The sequence below is a fragment of the Peromyscus leucopus genome, chromosome 6, assembly GCF_004664715.2.
Source record: "Peromyscus leucopus breed LL Stock chromosome 6, UCI_PerLeu_2.1, whole genome shotgun sequence".
NCBI lineage: Eukaryota > Metazoa > Chordata > Mammalia > Rodentia > Cricetidae > Peromyscus > Peromyscus leucopus.
The window spans coordinates 80057028-80083744 of NC_051068.1; the positions used below are offsets into that span (position 1 = coordinate 80057028).

Genomic DNA, 26717 nt, shown 5'->3' on the forward strand with positions numbered 1-26717 from the left:
GAGAAGACCTTGGCTCATTATCTGAGAATGTGAAATTTTACATGCTCTGGTCATGATCTGCATCTTTAACATCTGCCCTCTCTTTGGGGTCAAGAGCTGGTGAATTTAGTCATATTATTTCAGCATGTCTGTACCTTGTCCCTTCTCTTGACAATAGTATTCTCATTCTCTACTGGAAAGCAACCCTTATCTCCATAAATACAGTTCTGAAGTGAATGTCAATCAAAGTGTCCCTCTTTAGGCTGAACAAAGGAAATATGACCTAAATTCAAACTAAGGCCATTCTGCTGAGTTTCCCAGGAAACTCAATCTTGACAAGAGTGATGTGAGCTTGGAAATGGCTAAAACCCATTAATTTTGATTATAGTACACCTAAAAAAAAAACAACAAAACAAAACAAGAAAACCACTTGCATACTGAAGTCAAGGTCTACCACACCTGTTCTAGTTCCTCTTGGGAATTCTACCTGCTTATTTTGGCTTAAGTTCTGTTATTCTATTATCCTTCAAGTGAACATATTTTCTACTTACATTATTCATCATTTCCAATATTTGTTCATCCTTTTACTGAGTAAATATTTATTGAACTGTGTAATAATTGTGCCAACCTGGCTAGGCTACAGTACTCAGTTATTCAAAGAGGAATCTCAGAATTTCTGTGAAGTAATTGTGCAAATGTGGTTAACATCTACAGGCAATTCACTTTAAGTAAAGGAGGTTATCCTCAATAATGTGGGTGGGTGAAAGAAAAGAAAAGTGAAGATGATGAAAAAAAAGGTAGAAACCTAATTTAATGGAAATTCTTTGGAATTACAAAGACTCCTAGTAATTGGCAATACAGAGCCTGAACTGGCCATCTTCTGTAACCAGGCAAGGTTTCCAGTGGAGGGATTGGAATATCAGCCCAGCTACAAAACCTTTGACCTACAATTATCCTGCTTGCAAGATATACTGGGGTTAAAGGTGGCTCAGAACTTGTGGAACTTGTGAGAGTGGCCAATCAATGACTGGCCAAACTTGAGACCCATGCCACGAGAGGGAGCCCATTTCTGACAGAGCCTGAAGGGGCAGGAACCTGAAGCTGGACAGCCCAGAGACCTAGGACAGAGCCAAACACAATTGGCAAAAAAGAAAAGAAAAGAAAGTCAATGAAATGGTTCCTAATAGTATTTTGCTATACTCTTAGACCAGAGGCTCCATCCATCAAATAATGGGAGCAGATACAGAGACCTGCAGCCAACCATTAGGGGGAGTTTGGGGAACGTTGTGAAATGGGGGTGAGGTGTTGTAGCAGTCAAAGGGGTCAAGGACAATACAAGAACATAGCTCACAGAAATCAACTAAGCAGGACTCACAGAGGCTCACAGAGACTGAAGTGATAATTAGGGAGTCTGTATGGATCTGAGCTATATGTTATGGTTGTGTAGCTTGTTGTTCTTGTGGGACTCCTAACAGTGGGAGTGGGGGTGTTTGTGACTCTTTTTGCCTGCACTTGGGACCCTTTTCTCCTACTGAATCACCTAGTCCAACCTTGAAATGAGGGTATGTGCCTAGTCTATTATAACTTATGCCATGTTTGGTTGATATCCCTGAGAGGCCTTCTCTTTTTTGAAGGGAAACGGAAGAGGAGTTCATTTGGAGTTGAGGTGAAGATATGGACTGGGAAGAGAGGGGGGAAAGGGAAACTGTGGTTGGGATGTGATATATGAAAGAAGAATAAATAAAAAAGAAAAAAATTTAAAAAAAAAAAGATGAACAAAGGATGATTGCTGTGGAACAGAGTCCCACTATGAAGGAGGCTGAGGCCGGAAAACCACGAGTCAGAGGCCAGCTGAGCGATAAAGTGAGCCCTTGCCAAAGGAATAAATTAGCTGTAACTATTATTTAATGCCAACTTACTGAGTGCAAAATAAGTGTTTTGAATAGTATATGTGTATTATGTTTTTAATCCTTGTAACATTCCTATAAGGTAGAGATCATTATCCTCATTTTATATGAGGTAATGAAATAAACTAACTTGTCCAAAGTGAACAGACATAAATTATAGAACTGTGATTATAATCCAGGCAGTTTGGCTTTAGCATCTGCATGGTTAACTTCAACATCAGACCGTCTTATCAGTCATCTTGTCTATCTAATTTGCACTACACAAACAGTGTTGACTTTCCTTAGAATTAAAGTATAGTTATATGTCAGTTAAGGACAGTGATATGAGAAATGAAATCACCAACAAGTGACTTAATTGTGAAAACACCACACTGCACTAACACATGCCTAGATGGCACAGCCTACTGCACATTTTAACTAAACAGTGGTGGTGGTGGTGTGTACATGTGTTTGTGTAGTGTTATTTATTGTTTCTGGGACTATAATGAACAAAATAACAAATTAAACCAAGCAAAAGATAAAATGATTAATCAAGTTAAGGATAGCATAAGATATATGGAGCAGCTGCTGGCATAACATGACATCTTCTTTTACAGTAAACTTAATTTAAGTAGGAAGAACACAGACTGGAAATTTCACAACTTGTCTTCGAGTGGAAGTATAATCAGAATGCCAAAGCACAACATTTCTAGTCCTCACATCTAACCTCTGAGAGTATAGCGTAAGATGCAGACACTATACCAGTCAATCACTTATGGTCATTATCAAGTTTTATATATTACACCTAACGTAGCATTATGTAGTAGCTGTGCCATAGTTTTCTAAGATTGACAAGGGAGTTTACATGGCATTGCCACAAACATGTATGCAAACAGCGGAGTTACAATGTTATGGTTACATTACTTGGTAATAGGAATCTCTCCACTCTATTTATATAATAATCTAAGGAGACCACTGTCAAATATATGGACTGTCATTGATTACAAAGTCATTATAGAGTACCTGACTACTGGAATAAACAAGCAAGTTTGCAATAGTATATTTTTTAGAGAATTACAAGAATTATAAAGACTTCTGTCTGTCTGTTTATATCTACATAGAACTTGCTAAAAAGAAAACCATGGTACCATGGACTTAATGACTGCCTTACCTCAGGTTATACTTTTTGGTGTTTCACTATATCTGTTTGGTTTTGATTTTAAATCTCACTATGTAGCCCAGAATTCAAGGTGTTTTTCCTGCCTCAGCCTAAGTACCAGGATTACAAGCATGTAGTATGCACCATTATACCAGACTCTCAAAGCATACTACAATTTAGAAGCTCATGAATATGCAAACTAAAATGAAGTTTGTTAGCTGCATGTGATGATACATGCTTACATCCTCATCATTTCTGGGGCTGCCAAAGGAGGATCTTGAGTTTGAGGTCAGTTTGAGCGATGAAGAGAGATCCCCCTTTTAAAAATCCAAGGTCTTCATTTCCTAAATAAAACACCAACAGCACAGACCCTAAGCACAACAATTAATAAATGGGACCTCTCGAAACTGAGAAGCTTTTACAGGGCAAAAGACACAGTCAATAAGACAAAAAGACAGCCAACAGAACGGGAAAAGATCTTCACCAACCCCACATCTGACAGAGGATTGATTTCCATAGTATATAAAGAACTCAAGAAACTAGACATCAAAATACTGAACAGTCCAATTAAAAAAAAAATGGGCTAAAGAGCTAAACAGAGAATTCACAAAACAAGAATCACACATGGCTGAAAGACATTTAAAGAAATGCTCAACATCCTTAATCATCAGAGAAATGCAAATCAAAACGACTCTGAGATACCACCTTACACCTGTCAGAATGGCTACGATCAAAAACACCAATGACAGTCAATGTTGGAGAGGATGTGGAGCAAAGGGAACACTCCTCCACTGTTGGTGGGAATGTAAACTTGTACAACCACTGTGGAAATCAGTATGGCGGTTTCTCAGAAAATTAGGAATCGAACTACCTCAAGACCCAGCCATCCCACTCTTGGGCATATACACAAGGAATGCAGATTCATACCATAAAGATACATGCTCAGCTATGTTCATAGCAGCTCTATTTGTAATAGCCAGAACCTGGAAACAACCTAGATGTCCGTCAACAGAAGAATGGATGAAAAAAATGTGGTACATATACACAATGGAGTACTACTCAGCAGAGAAAAACAATGAAAGCATGAAATTTGCAGGCAAATGGATGGAACTAGAAAAAATCATCCTGAGTGAGGTAACCCAAACCCAGAAAGACAGTCATGGTATGTACTCACTCATAAGTGGATTCTAGATATAAAATAAAGAACAATCAGACCACAACCCATAGAACCATGGAGGCTATATATATAGCATGGAGGTCCCTAGGACCACTGTGGCTTATAATAAATTTCGGTTTTACTCAATTATTGAAAAAAAAAATAGCCAAATGAATGGAAACACATGAACTATGAACCAAAGGCTGGGGGCCCCCAGCTAGATCAGGCCCTCTGAATAGGTGAGACAGTTGATTGGCTTGATCAGTTTGGGAGGCAACTAGGCAGTGGGACCAAGTCCTGTGCTCATTGCATGAGTTGGCTGTTTGAAACCTGGAGCTTATGCAGTGACACTTGGCTCAGTCTGGGAGGAAGGGACTGGACCTGCCTGGACTGAGTCTACCAGGTTGATCGCAGTCCTTGGGGGAGGATTTGCCCTGGAGGAGGTGGGAATGGGGGTTGGGATGGGAGTAAGGGGAGAGGGTGGGAGGGGGGAGAATAAGGGAACCCGTGGCTGATATGTAGAACTGAATGGCATTGTAAAACAAAATAAATAAAATTAAAAAAAAAAAAAAACCAAGGTCTTGCTTAGGATGCACAAGACCCTGAGTGTGCTGTCCTGAATTCAAAAAATAAAGTTATATTAAAAATATTGACATGCATATTTTAGAGACTGGAGAGATGGTTCAGTGGTTAAGAGCATTGATTGTTCTTCCTAAGAACATAGGTTCAATTCTCAGCACCCATGTGGTGGCTCACAACCATCTATATCCAGTCACAGGAGATCCAATGCCCTTTGCTGGCCTTCAAGGGCACAGTACACATGTAGTACATGGACATATATGCAGGCAAAACTTTCATAATAATTAATTATTAAAAAATGACCAAAATGTTCATTTTTACAGGAAGTTTCTGTAAGAACATATAACAAATTGATAACAATTATTTTTATGTTACTTGTGATCTTTACTTTTTGCTTATTTGTACTTAATCCTTTTGCAATATATTACTCCATAAAAACTAATCTTTCCAAATAGATTTAAAATTCTTCATATTGTTTTAATACTTTGAACTGGGTAAATAAAAAGAGTAAACATGGGCTACTAAGTATTATTAATACTTGATACTTTCTTGAAAAGCAACCCACTTTTAGTTAAGAGTACAAAACATAAAAATTTTCCAATTTCTATATGCAGTGAGGATGTGTACTCTGAAAAGCTCGTTAAATATCACATGGCTGTTACTAATTAAAGTCCTATGGCTGTTACTAATTAAAGTCCTACTGGTATCTACTTATTACAATACTTAGTAAGACAAAAATAAATGGAGGAATAAGAAAATAGAAATATTTTAAGTTTTATAAAATACAAATGTTCATACATTCTAATTTTTGCAGTTATTTATAAAATAATTTTGCATATTTTTTGGCTCAAAATTAAGTTAAAAATTTTGTATCTTTTCTGCATGCACTATCTATTAAATTAGTTTGAAGTTGTAATATTGCTTCAGTCTTCAGGAAACAGAGTAGGCAATCAGTATGGGTAAGAGCTATAATGAAGTTACCCAAGGATTGGTGGGAGGTCTAAAGCCATAATGAATGAATTCTCAAGAATAAGCTCTCATTTGTGGTTATGATTCTAATATAAAGGAGCAGCTTTGTATAAATATTTACAATTCATGAAAGTTACATCTTGTACCAAAGCATGAAATCTTCAACTTGGTTAAATGGTAAACCTCAGCACATAAATCCACAATTAGGATGTTAATTTTTAATAACCACTCCGTTAAAAACAAAACAAACAAACAAACAAAAACTGCTACTAGCTGAGCAGAGCAGCAAGCCCCCTGAAACTTGGCAGGGCATGGCAGAAGACAAGAGTTGGAGCAAACACAGTCAGACTCTAGTCTCAAAAAGCAGAACAGGACCAGACAAAACAAAACAAAATTACTATCAGGGAAATGGCTGTTTGTCACTTTGATAAACAGCCCTAATACACATCAAGATGAGCTTTTTTAAAAGAAGGATTTGTTTTTATTCTTTTTAATTACATCTATGTGTGTGGTTATGTGCACCTGAGCATAGGTACCCACTAAGGCTAGAGGCGTCAGATGCCCTGGAGCTGTTGTTACAGGCAGCTGTGAGCTGCCCAATATGGGTGCTGGGAACCAAAGACTGGTCCTCTGGAAGAGAAGTACTCACTCTTAACTAACAAGCCATCTCTCCAGCCCCAGGGTAAGTTTTTCTGTAATGAACTCAATTCACCTAGTGACAGCTCAATTCCAAGAAAATCCAGTAGTCTTGGTAGCAATCCTGTCTGAACTGAGGTACTAAATACTATGTATTATATGTTCCATTGGAAGCTCTGCCTCAGCTCCCCTCCTCCCTTTCCAAACCTTGCCCCTCAGAAAGCCAAGTGATAGTTCCTCCCCTGGAGCTGCTCAAGATCACACCTACAGGGTATTTAAGCTCCAGTCCATCGACTTGCCATGTGATTTCTCCTCCTCCCTCCCCTACCTCACTTCTGGGGGGCTCGAGAGTCACTGGAGAGTACTTTGCTCATTAAACTGGACTTTTAATTTGCCTTGATCTGTCTTACTGCATCAGCGGAGAAACCTACTACCAGGGATTCACAAATACTTAACATTGTATACTTATTACAGCCATCCTTTATTCTAGGAGTGAACATACTAGAACACTAAGAGCAACATTTGAAAGATCTCATTCTTTAAAAATACAGCAAACTCAAATTCTCATTCCTCTTGCCCCACCCCACTTTGGTATGTGAATTTTTTATCTGAATGTCCTTTTTATTATATTATTATTTAAAATAATTTTTAACTTTAAATATACTTTACCATATTCTTTTCCTCCCAAGTCCCTCCAATCCCCCCCCCAACTTTAAGTTTTTTCTCAAAAAACAAAACATCCAAAACAACAACAAAACCAAGAAAACAAGGTAACAAATTCAGTGATAGCTTTAGAGTTCTGAATTATGGCCAGGCACTAAAAAGCTATCAAATACATGTGTTATTCTAGTCTGGTTAAAACATATATACTTGCCTTTAAAAACAATCTTTAAAATTACAGCCAAAATTAAGCTGTATATGAAAATTACACAGGTACACCTGAACATATACAAAATATTTTCTATTTTCTTATTTTAAAAAACTACAAAACTATTGCAATTAAAATTTGATACCAACACAAAAAAATAAAATTATAGAAAAATGGGCATATAAAGCACTTTCAGTTCTTAAATGATCCAGCAACTCTTTCACAAACAGGAATTTATGAGACAGAAGCGAGTAAGCAAAAAGGTAGGAAACAAAAGATCCTTCAACAAGAAGGGACATATTGCGTTAAAGAATGAGGCAGAATTAAGCACACAGTAGTGTGAAAATATGACCAGTATACTTTCAACAAGCAAGCACCTACCTACAAAGAAGCTATAGTCTACTTTTCTGTTTCAAGGACATGGCTATATAAAACTGTGTTAGAACACACATTAGAAACGGCTGAGCTGGGTAGTGGCACATACTTTTAATCCCAGCACTAGGGAGGCAGAGGCAAGCAAACTTCTGTGAGTTCAAGGCTAGTGTGATCTACAGAGTGAGTTCCAGGACAGCCAGAGCTACAAAGAGAAAATCTGTCTCAAAAAATCGAGAGAGAGAGAGAAAGAAACTAACTGCTGGACAAATACTTTAATGGTGACTGTCTTTGCAGAAAGGAACTCTGACTTTCTAAGTCATATTACCAAAAATATTAAAATATACACAATAAATAATTCATATTTTTTTAAACTATCCTGAGGGAGTAACTAAGGATGAAGGGGGGGAGGGGAGGAATCAACCAGAATATTCATTGAGCAACTTCTTTAAGAAAAAAAAAAAAGGGCTGGAGAGATGGCTCAGAGGTTAAGAGCACTGACTGCTCTTCCAGAGGTCCTGAGTTCAATTCCCAGCAACCACATGGTGGCTCACAACCATCCGTAATGAGATCTGGTGCCCTCTTCTGGCCTGTACATACACGCTGCATACAAAATAAATAAATGATCTTTAAAAAAATAAAAAGAAAAGAAAAGAAAAAAAAAAGCTAAAGGGAATCATTTAAAAAACAATTATGCATCTGTTACTTGTCCACTAAAACAAAGTTAATATTTATTTGTTATGAAAAGGGGAACATGAAACATTATATATCTGATTTGGTTTCTGTTAAAGAAAAAACTGCATCATATATCTTTGAGAAAGCTGTACACCAAAATAGTAACAGGCTAGAAGGTGAAATAAAGGGGTTTTTTTTTTCCTTTGTTTTCTTTTAGCTCACTGAATTCATTCTCCATGGCAGAAAATCTAGCTCTTTAAGGCAAAAAAATAAACCCTACTTTTCTATATAAAGCATAGACACACACAAAAGAAGCAAATGTTCACTATGTCTCTGCTTCTCTGGTACATTCTTTTGTCTTTTTTCCTTAATGATACAGAGATTGAACCTAGGACTTAGTGTATGATCCATAAGCACTCTACACTGAGACACAGCACCAGCAACTCTTTATTTCTCAAAATAAATTTGGTAAAACTGGAGTTTGAACTACATATCATTGTAGAGTTAACGAATTTAAAAGGTAAAATGAATATACAATGGTAATCGTTAAGTTTTATTATTGAATGTAAAATGTCCACTTTTATTTCTACAGCTTCAAAAATAAAATACAACCTGCTTGGAAAAGCACAGTACTATTCAGATATGGTGGCTTGTGTCTATAATCACAACTACTCAGGAGGCTGAGGCAGAAAATCCTAAGTTACAGACAGGTCAAAGCAACACAATGGAACTCAATCTCCACCCCAGCCCTACTCAATCTTAAAACTACAACCATGGAGAGAAAGAGACTGGAAAAGTGTCCCATCACACCATCTGAGGAGCACCAGAAGGGTAAAGCACAGCTGCCTTCCCGGCTCTACCCCAGATCTCATTCCGTGTGTGAGGACTTAAACACACAAATCCAGCACTGCCTATATTGTGTTACAGATTCTCCCTGTTAAATATTTTAGTTCTAAAATGTTAAGATATGAATGCCAAAGATCTATTTTATACATTAATTTAGAAACTGCCTAAATGTAACTGCTAACTAATGGGGAATGCCTGGGGATAGCTAAGGTGGGAAAGTGCTCGCCTTGCAAGCATGAGGAGCAAAGCTCAGGTCCCCAGTACTCATGTAAAAGCTGGATGAATGCAGCAGTTAGCATCTGTAATCCCCACACAGCATTGTGGGAGTAAGAGAGAAGAGGAGATCCCTGAAACTTACTGGCTTGACAGGCTGGCTAAATCTGTGAACTCTAGGTTCAGTGAAGAGACATTGTTGAGAGCAAATGAAGGAGGCACCTGTTGTTGACCTCTGACTTCCATGCATGTGTACACAGACAATTCCAGTCTCTAGAGATCTTCTACCCCAGGGTCTGAGAGGCACGAATGTCAACCTTTTGGTAATACAGCCGCAGTAATATAGTTCAAGTGCTTTTTGTTTGCCAGGCATTCTTATTTAACTTTCAAACATGCCTAAAGTACAGATACCATTCTTCTGCATTTTGTAGATGAGAAAACTGAAACGTATGGCTAAAAAAAAAAAAAACACCTACCAAATTTTTGCAAATTTTTGACAAATATTCTGTTGGTCAGATACATTATCAAATGACTCAGAGTGAGACTTAGCATACCACTTATATGAATAAAGTTAAGTTCTGTAATTAACCGTACCTATAAAGTGGTGAGAATCAATGTAACTGGGCAACTACAATGATAAAAGTTTCCAAGGCGGGGGCTGGAGAGATGGCTAAGAGGTTAAGAGCACTGACTGCTCTTCCAGAGGTCCTGAGTTCAATTCCCAGCACCCACATGGTGGCTTACAACCATCTATAACAAGATCTGGTGCCCTCTTCTGGCCTGCAGTCATACATGCTGTATACATAATAAATAAATAAATCTTTAAAAAAAAAAAAAAAAAAAGTTTCCAAGGCATGCTATCATAAGCATTTCAGACCTTTTCCAGTTCTCTAATCACTCATATTCAGAAAATAGCAAGTCAATTTTGCTCCTGTTTAGTTTTACCACAAATTCTCATCATATAAAAATTCTCATAATTCTACTTCAAACATTTTATCTATTAAATTATGTACAGTGTTTAACTCATGTTATCTGAGAATCTTCATCTTTAAAGATTTACTAATTTCATACTCTACAGCAAATTCATAATAGAGCCTTTATTTTCTGAATATACAATATATGAACAATGTATATATAAAGCTCCTAAAATAAAAGGCTAAAAGAATGTAATGAGCCAGGAATGGTGGGGTGCATGCCTGGAATGTCAACCATCTGGAGGATAAGGTAGAAGAAAAGGACTTCCAGTTCAGGGCCACTGTGGGCTACATAATGAGACCTTGTATCAAAATAAATGCTGTCCATAATTCCATGATTTAGAGGTAACAATTTAGGGCCTCATTATTTCTTTGTATGCTGTACCCTACACTAGTACATATTCTGCAAAATATGACAATGAAAACCCTAATAGCACTGGTCATCTGCTTTCTTCCTTTAACAACAGACTTTTTATGGTTAGCTGTCTACAAAACACAGTGGCTTATGTGACTAAAAACCTAATTTAATATACTGTGAAAATTAACCATAGGATGTAAGGGAAGGGATGATGGTTCTTCTTATAAAGATAGCTCTTTTACAGGTATCTGATTTTTTTCAAAAATATTTACATGACCATCTTCTGCATATTAGCATGCAGGGGATACTAAGCAATAGTCATGAAAGTATTATGGCTGCTAAAGGTCTAAAGAGTGATAATTCACTATAAGACACAAACTCAGCCCAGCATACATGAACCTAAAAAAAGCTAGCTAAGAACAACAAAGCAATGATTCTTTGTGGCCATTGTCTAAGGCCTACTATTTCTTACATACACGTGTAAGCAGATGGCAGAGTGGTGACACAGCTCAAGCTTGTTCTACTGATGACAGCAGTCCAAGTGTAAGCACAATGGGAACAATAGGACAACTACATCTTCTAAAACTGTACTTATCCACTGCTCCAAATGCAGGCTGGAGTTGGCTACTGAATTACAATGCTGTCACACTCCAAGTGAAAATTGTAACATTCGACTAAAGGCTAGTCAGAGGTTACTAAGCACTGACTTAAAATTCAAGGCATGTTTTACTACTTAAGTTGTCCTGACTGTTGGAATTTGGTATTTCTAAGGCACAGGACTTTAAAAAGAGGATATTCTGAGATAAGGATTTAGCACTGTGGCACAGAGTTTACCTGGTAATAGAAAATGCAAGAGGGTTTGTTCCTCAGCATTGACCAATAATACTGAGCTTCTCAAGTCCCAGACATCCTATCATGGGAATGCAAAAGAAACACTACACATCTAACTTACATATAAAAGCAGACCTAATTACTTTAAGATTCACCTCCCCACATTTACTAACTAGTGATTTTTCCATAAATTAATGATCTTTTGTTTTGTTTTGTTTTTGTTTTTTCAAGACAGGGATTCTCTGTGTTGTTTTTAGTGCCTGTCCTGGATCTCGCTTTGTATGTAGACAAGGCTAGCCTCGAACTCACAGAGACCCACCTGGCTCTGCCTCCTGAGTGCAAAGGCGTGCACCACCGCCAACAGTCAATTAATGACATTCTTACATTAATTAAATTTATGAAAGTTGTATCAATAAAAATTCAGATACATATCTACATAGAAAATAATACTTTTATTTACATGTGAAATACTTTTCTTAAGAATGAAAACTTCATACCAGAAAGCTATATACCATTATTAAATCATAGGAATAAAACAAAAATTAGATTCCAACAGCCTAAAAAGAAACTAAGTTGTTTTGTTTTTTTTTTTTAAGAATTACAAAAAAAGAAAAATCAAAAGGCGGTTTTCCTTTTTGAGACAACTGTGTACTGTATACTCCAACTTACAGAGACATCTCTGCCTCTGTTTCCTAAGTGCTGGGAATAAAGGCATGTCACTACACGTGACTAAGGTGAGTATATGATTGCAAATACTAGGATCTGAAAAGCAGATTAGAAATAAACTCACAAATTACTTCATTAACATTCATTAAACATTAGTTTAGCAGAAAAACATTCTGACAGTATCAATTACATAGTTATCTTTTTTTTTTTTTTTTTTGGTTTTTCGAGACAGGGTTTCTCTGCGTAGCTTTGCGCCTTTCCTGGAACTCACTTGGTAGCCCAGGCTGGCCTGGAACTCACAGAGATCTGCCTGGCTCTGCCTCCCGAGTGCTGGGATTAAAGGCGTGTGCCACCACCGCCCGGCATAGTTATCTTTTAAAAGCCTGTCAAATTATGTTAGTCTCAACAATCAAAAAAATATTTTAAAGTATTTTCCTTCTTCACAAAAGCAAACTTTCTCTTTCTACCTAGTTTACTGTACTCTCAACTCACGCCGACAAGACAGACGGTCCACCCCATGAAGCTATGGACATGAGCACTGCCACAAACAGTGCGGGTGCATCATCTCCTCTCTGAAGGCCTCAGGCAACTACAGCAGCCCAACCAGAGCATGCTTCCTCCTTCGACATTAATTTACCTCCTCGTGGCTGACATTTCATCATTTTTATTTCTGCTTTGTGAAAATAAATTTCTTACTTATAGCTAGCAAAGCACCCTTCTCACATGTCAAGTATTCTCCTATAGTAAATCCTCTATCAATGTCCCTTCACTTTTCCAACTTTCCTCTAACAAGTTATTTTAATTTCTAGATGGGTATCCATTCCTATAAGATTGAAAATAATGGTAAACTTTGCAACACGAATCGTAAACGGGTCTTATTAATAAAAACAAACCTGGAGCTGGGTATTGGGGTGAATGCTGGAAAATCAGAGAACCAGAACAAGCCACAGCTTCCTCACCTTGCTAATTCCTCAGCTGATGCTGTTTCCTCAGACTGGAACCTAGTGGCTGGCTCTGTCCTCTGATCCTCAGGTAAGCATTATTAGAGTACACAATATATCACCACACCACTGCAACAGTCAGATGTGAGCTGAAAACTAAAGTTGGCTGCACAATGGTTTGACTATTGCTATTCCATTACCTCATTTCAAAATAGCAAGTTTTTAAGTGACTATGATAATAATGTAGGCTTACAAAGAGAGGTGCCTGGGAGACAGCTCGGTGGATAACCGTGAGGACCTAAGTTTAGATCCTCAGATCACAAACAAAACCAGATGTAGTGGCATATCTGTAATGTCAAAATTCCTATAGCAATATAAGAGGTACACAGTAGAAAACTCAGAATCTTGAGGACCAGCAAGCCTGGTGTATGTGTAAATGTGAACATAAATACACACACACACACACACATTTTATTTTATGTGCGTATGCATCTGCTGCATGTGCACCACGTGTGTGCTGATGCCTGCAGAGGCCAAAAGAGGGTGTCAGAATTCCTAGAACTGGAATTAGAGAAGCTATAGTCCAAAGTGGAGCAAGGCTATACTTTCTGATGGCCACCAAAATTGGTAATGTGAAAGAATTTCCCAGGTGGTACTGGTTTTGAAAGCATCAAGTGGTCATGAAAAGCACCTAAGACTTTAGAAGAGAGGCCATAGGGTGAAGGTGAAGCTTCAGTTGCAGTAGAAGCCTCAGAATGAAGAGATCCCCATAGAGAGAAGTTGAGGCTTGGTACCATATAGCAGGCTTAGAATCCTGAAGAGATCACAGGAGAGGCTATTGGTGAAGTACGGCCCAGTCGCAGGGAAGATCCCAGCATTTGGCAGATCCCAGTATCATGAGACCACCACCAAAGACAGCAGCAGCCTTGGAGTGGACCTGGCTTTAATCCTAAGAAACAAGCTGTATGTGCTGCAGAGGATAGAGCCAGAGAAGTGGTCCAGGCCCTTGGGAACCCAGATGTCAGGTACTGAATTTTTACACTGCTGAAGTTTGGTTCTGCTTTGATTTGATTTGATTGTGACAGTGCCTTGGTTCTTCCTCTATGGAGTAGGAAGTATGCAACTTTTGATTTTACAAGAGCCCACAGTTAACAAGACTAGAACTTTAGAGGCACAGAAATCTGACAGAGACTTAGGAATCTAGAGAAAGTGGTTACTTTAAGGAGGCTTTGGATATTTTAGAGATGCTCTAGATATTTTAGAGAGGCCTAGAACTTTAAAAGATAGGATATTTTAAAGACAACTTTTAATGTGAATTCTTAAAGATTGTGGGACTTTCAAAAATTGGAATGTTTTATATTGACAGTGATATAAAGATGAGCTCTTGGAAAACAAGAAAGGAAAGTTGATGGTTTAATAGTGGTATCTATCTGTGTTGGTTCACAAGGGGTAAACTGTCCTTGTTGAGGGTGGTTTGTTGTTGTCAACTTGATACAAGCTAAAGTTATCTAGGAAGACGAGCATCAGTTGAGAAAATGCCTCCATCCAGATTGCCTGTAGGTAAGTCTATAGTGCATTTTCTTGATTAGTGATTCATGTAGGTTGGCTGATGTACTCCTGGGCAGGTGGTCCTTAGCTGTATAGGAAAACAAGACTACGCAAGCCAGGAGGAGCAGGCCTGTGCTCCTCTTTGGCCTCTGTTTCAGTTCCTGCCTCCAGGTTCCTGCCCTGCCACCCCTCAGTGATGGAGTGTGAGCTGAGAGTTGTAAGCTGAAATAAACCCTTTCCTTCCCCCCTTGACTTTATCACAACACTATCAAGCTAACTAAGACAACCAGTACCCACTTCAGAGTCTTATCCAATCTAAGTGGAATGTTAGGAGGTCTACCATCAAAGAAATATTAGTTCCCTTCTCTAAATCCCCAAGGAGATTACAAAATTTATCAGTGGTTTCTAGCCTTTCTATGAAAAAATCTTTTATTCTACATGGATTTGAAGAGCTTTTTGTACCAAGCACATTGATATTTTACTAGTCGGATTAAGTAAAGGCTAATCAGAATTCTCAAATTTTTAGACTTCAGTTTAATGTAACTCAATACTAAATTCTCCCCACCATAAACAACATTGTTTTCCCAGACTGAGGAATCAAACTCACTATACTCTCACATGCTAGGCAAGCACTCTGCCACTTAACCATGAGTTAATGAGTGGTAGAAACCAGGCCCAAAGACTTGTGTCTACATATTACTAGCTAAAGGAAAGATATGCAGAGTTGGAGAGATGGCTCAGGGGTTAAAAGCACTGAATGCTATTCCAGAGGACCCAGGTTCAATTCCCAACACCCATATGACAGCTCACACCTGTTTGTAACTCCAGTTTCAGGGGACCTGTCACTCATGGCAAAAACACCAAGGCACATAAAAATAAAATATTTAAAAAAAATAAAAGATATGCAATAGCTTGCCTACATACATACATACATACATATATATCTCTTAAAACACAAACACACATGCACGCGCGTGCACACACACACATCTGAGGTAGAGACATTGCTTTTATTTTTGGAGATACAATGTCTCCTATGTAGCTATATAGCTCTGGCTAGTCAAGAACTCACTATGTAAACTAGGATAATCTTGATCCTCCTGAATATGCCTCCCAAGTACTGAGATTAAAGGTGTGCACAGCATACCAAAACCACACAATTTTTTTAGGCGTTTGCAATAAAAGTAATTTATTCTGATGTCTGTAGACCCATGGGGAAAACAGTGATGATGTATTCAAAAAAGTGATTTATTCTACAGGGCTGGGGAGATGGCTTAGTTGAGCAGGTAGAGGACCTAAGTTAAATCTCCAAAACCCACATAAAGCTGGACTGGGCAAGGTGTCTCTGTAATCCCAGTACACCTATGGAAGGAGACAGGAGAAGCCTTAAAAAAAAAAAAAAAAAAAAAAATCACAGGCCAGCTAGCTTGACATACACAATGGCAAACAAGAGAACTCTATCTCAAAACAAGGTAGAATGTGAGGACCAACACCAAAGGTCTCCACCTCCACATATGAACCATGGCTTTGTGTACCAGTGCTCACACATGTGTAAACACACACACACACACACACACACACACACACACACACACACACACACACGGGAAGTGATTAAAAGAAAAGAAACTACTGTTTAACCTACAAATTTGTTTTTAGCTAGTATTCTTAGTAACATTGCTTTCAAATCCAAGTGCTATATATATTTATCCATACAGGAAGGTGGTGAGTAGTGTCTTCCCTTTATATTTATCACAAAATCTGAACCATTTCCCACAGTCCTGTGTGATTTGTTTCCTATTCACTTGCTTTGGAATTTTGGCATACAAAAGTTGGAGTCTATTTACATACTCCATGGCACTCACTGCATGTAAAAATTGTTCAGTGACACCAGCTACTGAAACTGGGTGTGGGGCAGTAGATTCATATGAGTCCAGGAATTTGAGACCAGCTTAGGCAACGTAGTGAAACCCTACCCCTTAAAACTAAAACAAAACAAAGTTTTAATTGAGTAATTTTAATAGTATACAGTAAATTGGTAGCTACTTGATTTAATAATTTATTTTTCCTGTCAAATACAAGCAGGTTCCTAAGAATGGAAGACACAGGAATCAGGCCACAGAGGGGACAGTGCCAGGATGGCTCAAGCTAGAAAGATCTTGCTCTCTTAACTACAGCTGGAGGGTGGGAAGGAGAGTGATCAGTCAGTCCTACGAGAATTATCATAGTTTTGACTTCTGCTGAAACAGGCAAAAATAACCCCAACCCTATTCAAAACAGACTCAACTGGAATTTTGAATTTTGTGACAATACACTGGTATTCTAAATACCTGAAGTATTAAAAAGTAAATGAAATACCATCTAGGTTAGTAGATCTGAAATTCTGCAGTTTCACACATGAGAAGTATTTGGGTAAAGCAACAAACACAATCTCTAACACTACTGCTATACTTGCTCATGAATTTAAAGTATTTTAAAAGATACTTGTAAAGGAAGAGAACTGAACAAAAATTAACAATGAACTAAATTATCAAATTCAGATCAACCTATATACTTACTTTCAGCCAAGTGAAAAATACTAGAGACAGGCACTAGAATGACTAAAACTGGCATGTGGAGGTTCATTTTTAAAAAAAAGGAAATTAAAGGAAGAAGAAAGAATGAGAATACTTGAAGTAATATTTTTTCTAAAGGCCATTCACTCAACTTTCCTTTGCTATAGTTGCTCTTTATTTGCCTGTCTTCAATTTCTAAGTTGTTAAGATCACCACCACTGCTCATTTAATTGATGCTGTCAAGTCTGGTATCATTTAGAAGGAATTAAAAAAAAAACATGGGGGGAGGGGGAGTGTTGAGAGATGGCTCAGCAGTTAAGAGAACAAGTTGCTCTTCCTGGGGATGTGAGTTCAATTTCCAGCACCCACATGGCAGCTTACAGCTATCTATAAGTCCAGTTCCAAAAGATCTAGTGCACTCTTCTGACTTCATGTGGTGCACAGACATACATACAGGCAAAACAACCACACATAGAAAATAAAATGGTAATAAAAAAATTTTTTAACCTGTGGAAAAAAATTTCACCTTACACTAAACAGTTTTACAATATCTCTAGAATACAAAGTATAGACCTGAAAACTCCCTATTAATTAATTAAACTAAAAATTTACAACCCTAAACAAATAAAAATTCTGTAGCAAACTGTACATGTTTTAGAAAAACAAAAATGTTACTATTTGCCTGTGGTATAAAAGCAATCTTTTAACCTTTTTAAAGAAGGTAGTTAACAACCAAGGCTAAGCTGTTTCCTCTTAAAGGTACCTGACTGGGTCTAGCCTAGATCCTCAATTCAATCCTAGTTCTTTTGAATCCCTTCTTCAAATCTGACATACAGATTTCACAAAAGTGACTCTAGCAACTCCCCCAATCTGCCCTCTTGTTTTCCACTAAACACTTAGATCTTGCCATATCTGTTATTAAATTAAACCAACTTCCCTGCTTCCCATCTTTTCTATCTCAGTTCACTCTGAACTCTAGAAACTAGAGTCTCACTATGAAGCCCTGGCTGGCCTCAAACTAGCTACACAGATCAAACTGGTCTTGATCTCATAGAGATCTGCCTGCTCTGCCTCCCATGTGCTGGGCTTAAAGGCATGAGCCACTACACCCAGTGAAGATTTATTTATTTTTAATGTGTATGCGTGTTTTGCCCACATATATAAGTGTACCACATGCATGCAGTGCCCAAAGAAGCCAGAATAAAGTGTTGGGTCTCTTAGAACTAGAGTTACAGGCAATGTGAGTTGTCATGTGGGTGCTGGGGACCAAACCTGGCTCTTCTACAAAAGTAGCCAGTGCTCTTACAAACTAAACATCTCTCCAGGCCCCATATATTTTCCTCTCAATAAGTACTTTTGTCAAGTAATAGTCTTCATATTAAAACTTCTTATATTCAGAATCAGGTCTTCCCTTTTCAACCCAGCACTTAATGATGGGGGGAAAACAAAAACAAACAAAACCTAGCCCCAAATAAGTCATGTTTCTTCCACATTTACCAGCCATCATACTAAAGTCTATGTCTCTGTCAGATTAATAACCTGTCCTTCATCTTCTGGACTTTCTAACTTATCACATGGCATGTCTAACACTCTCTTCTCAAGTCATTGTGCGCTACAGTTCATTCGCATCTATATTAGTTCATGTAAACAGGATCACAAAAGTGAGGTACCCTTCTCTTCTGAAACTGGCAAAAAAAAAAAAAAATGAACATTATTAAATGTCTATCATAAGCCAAGCAATCTTACACATTATTTCTAACCTTTTCAACAAACTTATGATGTAGGTAGTACTATTATTATCCTTTAAAAATAAGAAACCAATGTTTAGAAATACCAAGTCATCAAGTTAGTAAGTTGCCTCAAACCATGCACTTAGTAAGTAGTGAAGCAAGGTTGTGGACAGGCTTACCTAACTCCAGGGCCATCTGTAAACACTGTTTAAGTCAGAACAATGTGAGTACCTCCCCCAAACATACACCTTTTGAAACAAAATAAACATTCTCATATTGGTCATTTTAGAGGATAAAAATCTGAAAAAAAATTAATTAATCAGTAAAACCCACAATGTTCAAATTGCAACTTTAATGTCTCCTTTATCATGAATCACTTTCACCTAAAATATTTTTAAAGAAACTCATTACAACTAACTTTTTCAAAAGAACTATAAATTTCTATGCATACACAATAATGATGTTCCACATTCTTAATAATATGAAGTCTGTAAGATAACCACGAAGACTCTAACAGGGATCTAGACCACTGGTAAGAACTGTAAAAACTACCTGTTCAATGCCACTGAAGGTGTAGCAAGACACTCATACAGGGCAACTACCCTCTGAGCCTGAGACCTCATTTCTGAGAATCTAGTCTAAAGGGAGAAAGAAACAGACAAAACCAAATGCAATTAAAGATAAATGTACAAAAATGTCTCCCTATTTAAAATAATAGTATGATAAAGATCAAACTTACAGCTCTAAGCCAAGGGACCAACATTCCATATAAAATGGAAAAATAACACTTAAATAGTATAAGGCACAATTTTAACTTTTATAAAAATAAAAGTCTGTATATGAAAAGAAAGAACTGGAAAAATACACACTGAAACATTACTGGTAGTCTTCTCTGTGTAACAGGATCATCAATAATGTTAGATTTCTTCTTTATGTTTATGCTCTTTTTCAATATTTTCCACAATGTAATAATATTGAACACACACACACACACACACACACACACACACACACACACACACACACACACACACACACGGGGAGGGAACATCATATCCACTGAAAACAATCCTGAAGGTAAAAAGGGCAGATTAGTTGGATTAAGAACTACATTTCTCAGGACAAAGAAACATTAGCCTTGTTTTGTTGCCAGGTTCTATTATGCTCATGTTTACTTTTAGACTGTATAAAGGATGTTATCCAAACTCAGTAGTATTTATGAAGCTGCACAAGGCCTACCATTTAATGGACAGCCAAAATCCCAAAAGAAAGCACTACAGTTAAGCAGATTTTCTATGCATAACTATTGAAAGTGAATGTCAAATTAATTCTAATTCACAACCTGCAAAACAGAAAAACCAGAATAACTATTCTCATTTTGCAAATTAAGTGTAGTATTGTTTCTTATAAGCATGTCAGTTAGGTCTAAGGAGGGAGAAACTTGAAAGTAAAATTGGCAAGCTCCCAGTGGTTCATTAAGAATGTAAACTGATGCACTTTGTCTATCCACACATCTATCCTAAGTAGACATTTTTGTGGCACAGGATGACTTTAATCAATGTAGGGAAAAAAATAATAAAAACCTGTTCTACAAAAAAAGAAAACCCCAAGCCTTGACATTAAACATAGAATTAATACTGCTAGCTTAAAAGGAAACAACTCCAGTACAATGTGGTGTGGTGTGGTGTGGTGTGTGTGTGTGTGTGTGTGTGTGTGTGTGTGTGTGTTCAGGACTGAGCTACATCAGTCTGTATTTTTATATTACTATATTTTTGACAATTAAGGAATAGTATTTATGAAGCTGCACAGGCCTACCATTTAATAGGCAGCCAAGTACTAACAAGCTATTAGAAAACAAATACACAGAAATAGCTAACTAGTAAGAATTTTACCTAAAAATTATAATTATATTTTTAACCCACTATGAAAATACACAGATTACTAGACTATAAACTCCTGGTTTTTAAAAACAGCTACACATTTATATGTATCCAACAAAGAGTTTAATTTTGATTCTTTCAAACATCTCAGCTAATGAGATGGAGAAGCAGATAAAGATGCTTGAGGAGTTTGATCCCTGAGAACCACATGGTGGAAGGAGAGAACCAACTCCTACAATTGTCCTCTGGCCTCCACACATGCATCATGGCATGTGCATAACATACACAGAGATCATAAATATAGCTAATAAAAAACATTTTAGGGGCTGGAGAGATGGCTCAGAGGTTAGAACACTGACTGCACTTCCAGAGAACCAGGGTTCAGCTCCCAGTACCTATGTGGTGGCTAATAACCATCCATAATTCCACTTCCAGGGGAATGTGACACCCTCTTCTAGCTTACTCCACCTGACACTCCACAGACATACATGCAGGCAAAACACTCATACACATAAAATAAAATAAATTTTTAAAACATTGGTTCAGTGGCTGAATGGGTCTGTTAATGAAACTAGAAGGATAGTTTCAAACACATCCAGCAGATTTGGCCTAGACTATAAACTACATGAAACTGTAAAATTAGTAAAAATATTAACTACTACAAGAATTAATGTAGTACCTGCTGTCTTAATGTTGCATAATATCACCAACCTGTCTTGAACAGAATGAATTTTATTTATAAATGAATTTAAAAATATTACTGAAAATATAGTGAATGAATGTGCTCTTTAGACTACACATCTGGCAGTCTACAGTAAGGGACCCCCTACTACTCACTTGCAGTAGCACCAATGCCATCATGGTTTTTGTCCAACAGTAGCACCTAGTTCTCTGTACCTCTATAGTTTTGCCTTTGAAAGCTAAAGCACAAACTTATCCTGAGCAAAATTATTTTTTTCACATGCACAGTAAGTTGGTATAAAACAGTAATGCAAAAAAACCATGAATAGGAGACTGGAGAATGGCTCAGTGGTTAACCACACTGCTCTTCCAGAGAACCCAGGTTCAACTTCTAACACCTACATCATGGCTCACAACCAGCTACAACTCCAATCCTGGGGAACAGATATCCTCTTCTGGCCTCCTTGGGAATCAGGCACACACATGGGTTCACAAACATACACTGAGGCAACATACACACATACATAAAAAGATTGTAAAGACTTTGGTAAGTAGCATGTTTGATACATACTTGTGAGTTCAAAGTGAAGTCTTTTCAAGTGCTAATTAATTCAAAAGCATCTTTTACTAGTTATTTGTACTTTAATATTCTTAGGAAATATTTCTAAATTTTATTATGCCCTGAAACCAAATATATGATTTATATGCTTTAAGTTTCATTAACTTTGCCATCCCACACTTTGAATCATTCCCTATCAATGTGAACTAAATAAGCCAAAGATACAGGACTGGCAAAATTAGAGTGACTTGTAAAGAAATTCTTTCAGATTTATCTATGATAAATTTATATGCTCTAAATAAGTTAAGGACTCTTTTAAAAAGCCATTATTTGTATAATAATTAAAGTTTATTTCATAAAACAAGCTAATCTCCCAGATGTACATCATGGACTTCTGAAAATAATACTAAAAGGACTATTTTTATTCCTTTTACAAAAGCACACCATTTCTTGTTTCAGTTTTACCTTAAATAATCACACAACTTCCCTTTTTATATTGGCGCATGTGTGAGAGCACATTGTATCCCTCACTCTGAAAGGCCTATTTTCAAGCAGAAATGAGAGCATGGCACAGTTCTTTGCTGAACTGCTTTGCTGATTAGAACACTGGAATAACGAATAATGTTAACCTTCTGGGTTCAATACTCATCAGGATCATTTAACTTTAACACAAATTAACCAGTCATCTCAAAACTATATGCTCGGGGAGGGAGGCCATGATCACTCACTGCAAACCCGATAACCATTACTACAAAAAACTCAAAATGTAAATTATCTTAAGTGTATGAAATATTAAAAAGTACATAAAAATATTACTTGTGATAACAAGTACAAATTTTATGTACACAGATACACACAAAGGATGCTTCAGCTTCCTCTCATTAACATATGAAAGCTTAAATATTTCTATTTAATGCTAGTATTTTCTACAAGATAAAAAACTACATTAAGTAATGCAGTAATTCTATGACATTGAAATGAGCATAAAATACCTGAACTATGCTATAACCTTTCCTAAGTGATTAGCTTAATTTGAAAAAGAACCTTGGGAGGAAGTAAGTTTATGTTCACAATTTTAAATGTACCACCACAACGATAAAATATAAATGCTTTGTACAAGTTATTGCTATTGACCATCTAAAAGAAGAGCTGTTTGGAGCCAGAAGCCTTGAAAACTGAGCTTTGGTGCACACTCCCAGTTCTCTAGCACATGCCACACTAGGTGCTTTCTGGGAACTCAGCTGTTCTCCTCCCTTTACAGATGTCACAGCTTTGGCTCAAACAAGTCAAACCATCTAGATTCCAGAACCAGAAATGCTAAAAAAGTCTTGCGGTATAATTTTCTATGAAAACAGAGTAGTATCATCCTCCTCTTAAAACTAAATAAAATGTCAAAGATTCAAAGCTGACTTTACATAATAAAACAACAGTCTATTTTCTGAATAACAATGCACTACAACAATTTAAAAATTCAACTGTTTAACAAAGGACTACTAGCATAATTTATTATCAAACATATAAGACTCTAAAATATCATGCAAAACATAAACAAATTAGAGAGGACAGTAAAAAAAATGCCTTATAAGAAAAAGTAACTGCCAGAATGAACAACTAGATGCTTACTTTATATGAAACTATCAACCTTCCACAGTAACAGAAAATAACAAGAATCAGCGTAATTTCTCTATTGGATTATAAAACACAGCTGAATGTAAAAGTTCCCTGAGAGCAAAGGTCCTCTAATTTACCTATATTCCCAACAATTAGCACTCTGTCTAAAAGATCTCATTTGGTGACCAAAACAATTGTTTGTGTCAAGAACACCCAATGAAAACAAAATTGTCATGAAACTTATGCTCAACAACCTTAGCTGTTGAAACCAACTCTTTGAAGGCAATTTAGACATATACTCGGTAAGTCTATTCATATATTGTGGTCCTTTCAGAAATAAATCACTAGGAAATATTCCAAAAGGAACAAAATGTTGTCTAAGCTACTGTGAAATTTCATTGTTATCTTAATGGGGAGGGGAAGATACCTACATGCCCAACAGAAAGAAGATAAACTATTTTAAAATGGTTGAAAAGTTAAAAATGAAGACATAATAAGGGCAGGATGTAACTTGGTTATTGAGCACTTACCTAGCAAGTATAAGGACCTAGGTTCAATCCCCAGCACATTATTCTTGTCTTCCCCAACCCAAGTTAACTTCCACAGAATAGTGAGAATGATATTTATAAACTTAGGTCAGATCAGTTATTTCTTCTACTCCATGGGTTACCATCTCATTCAAAGTAAAATCCAAAGGTCTTACTATGGGATCCAAGGTTTTAGAAGGGCCCTAGTTACTTCTCTTAATCTCAAGCCCTTTCTCTCCCTGTTTACTATTCTCAGACCACACTGGCCTCCTAGCTGTTCTCAAAAAGGCCTTGTACACTCTAGGGTCTTTGCACTAGAAGACCTCTCTCTCTTCCTGTGATCTTTGAACACACTTCCTTCTCTCTCACTTCCTTCAGGTCTCTGCTTCAGTCTTGGGTCTTCACTGGCAGTTCTTCTCTAGCCCCTCACCAGTCCTCACTCTTCCACACAGCTCTGTCACCTGACACTAAACATTTACTTGATTATGGTCTATCCCTCATGATTGAAGGGATGACAGCAAGAACTTTGTTTTATCCCCAGAGTATACATACTTACTGAATCAATATTGCGTGTTTTCATAATTAACTACATGAAAATCATGCATATGAACAAGCTTGAAAGAGAGGAAAAGAAATTATTTGATTTTCAAATTCTCATCATATTACTAAAAAGTAGATTGTCCAAGAAAAAACCTGGTTAGTCATAACTATGATTTTAAGGGCCCAAAAGATACTAGGGAGTATTGGTTTTAAAATGACTGCTGGTTAGGGCTGGGGATACAGCTCCATGGTAAAGCGCTTGCAGATCGACAAACAAAACGACTGCTAATAGATGGATTACCTACCATGCATGAATCTGGTTTCGATCCCCAGCACCACATAAACCAAGCCTGGAAGCACACACCTATCAAGGTCTTCCTCGGCTACATTACTGAACTATACATAAAACCTGTTGGGTTGGGGGAGCAAGTAATAGTTACTAGGAACTTTCCCCCCCAAAAATTGTAAGAGCAATCACTCTTTAACCTTGTTCCCAAATCCTCAGAATTTAAGGTGAAGACACAAACACACCCAAAAGCCACAAAAAAATAAAAAGTGCACTTTTAAAAGTTCTAATAAGAAACTGAATAATATCTGGGATTTCAGTTCACTTTTAAATAAGTGTCTATGGGTGACTTTAGAGGAGGCCAGAAACTGAATGCAAAATTTTGTGCATAAATGTCTATTTTGGTTTTCCTGGGCAAAGAAAGAGTCCATATATTTCACCATATTCTCAAAAGTATCAGTGGCCTAAAAAAGATTAAGAATGGTTATATGAGGGAAGTGAAATTTTAAAAAGCACCTCTCAAAAAGATAGATATGTAAATCAAGATACTGAACTGAACCGCCGTTCAATTCATTCAACAAATGTTGGGACACATGTAATCCTTGATAATGAATACAATCACAACAGAATTTCAAATGGCAAGGAAGCTAAACAAGATTCACAGAAAACACCAAACTAAGAACAGTCAACAACATATATTTAATTTTGAAACAAAGTGTTACAGGAAAGCATAAAGACAAAAAAGAGTCTGGGGCCTAATCTAGTACTTATTATATCAAAATGTTGCAGAAATCAACTACATCAAAAGAAAAGAAAAACTACTCATAGGCATAACCACCCCCACACATTCACAGGAAACTCAAAGAAAGTTTCCAAATCCTGTTTCCAGCATCGTCTCTTGTAACTGCCTGATTTTGAAGGCAAACTACCCTGGTTAATTTTGAGGGTCGACACTTTGACTCTAATAAAAACAGAACGGGTTTTCTGCCACCCAAGAAGCAGAAAACAGTGGCTGGTACCTGTAACGCTTGGCCCATTAACCTCCTGCCCTTTTATTCCATTTCTTACAGAGTACTTCCTTCAAAGCAGCGACAAAATGATTTTCCCTTCCCAACGGCTATACACTGTTCCTCAACGCTAGCTCTTTTTCCAAGGGATCAAAAGTCCCCTAAACTCTGGTTTTCCATCCCGTGAGGAAATCTCGGGATTTTATTTATTTATTTTTTAGGCACAGCCGTCCTGCCTTGCTGTTCTCCTTTCAACAACAAATTACACAATTCAGCAGAAGACACTGCCCTTAACTTTCCGAGTGAGGAGACAAGCCACAATCCCACCACCCCGACACCCCTCACACACCCTCGATGGAAAGACGACAAGAATCACACCGTGGCCTCGGTCCTGACAAAATTCAAGGGAAGCAGCAGAAACCAGAGAGGAGGGCAACTCTGCAAAGGCGAACACATGGCAAGCCGCAGAAGACAGAGGGCAGGGAGGGCGGGAACCCGGCTGGCGGCGGAGTGGGACACGGAGGTGTCAGCGCTCGGCGGCCGGGGCAAAGGCCGCACGGAAGGCACCGCACTTCCCCGACCCCGGGGACGACACCTCGGAGCGGGCGCGGACACGCGTCCCCTCTGGCGGCCCGCCCCTCGCGGCCGGCCGGTCGGTCCCTCAGGCCCGGCCCGACCGCCTCGG

At 37.6% G+C, this 26717-nt stretch overlaps 1 protein-coding gene across 1 annotated transcript in view; it reads right to left on the reverse strand.

The window, feature by feature from the left end:
* Rap1a (RAP1A, member of RAS oncogene family) overlaps positions 1–26473 on the reverse strand; it is an 80862-nt gene extending 54389 nt beyond the window's left edge. The window contains exon 1 of the mRNA XM_037206963.1: positions 26382–26473. The gene's annotated coding sequence lies outside the window, so the exon portion shown is untranslated. The remainder of the gene's footprint in view (positions 1–26381) is intronic.
* Between the last annotated feature and the right edge of the window lie 244 nt (positions 26474–26717).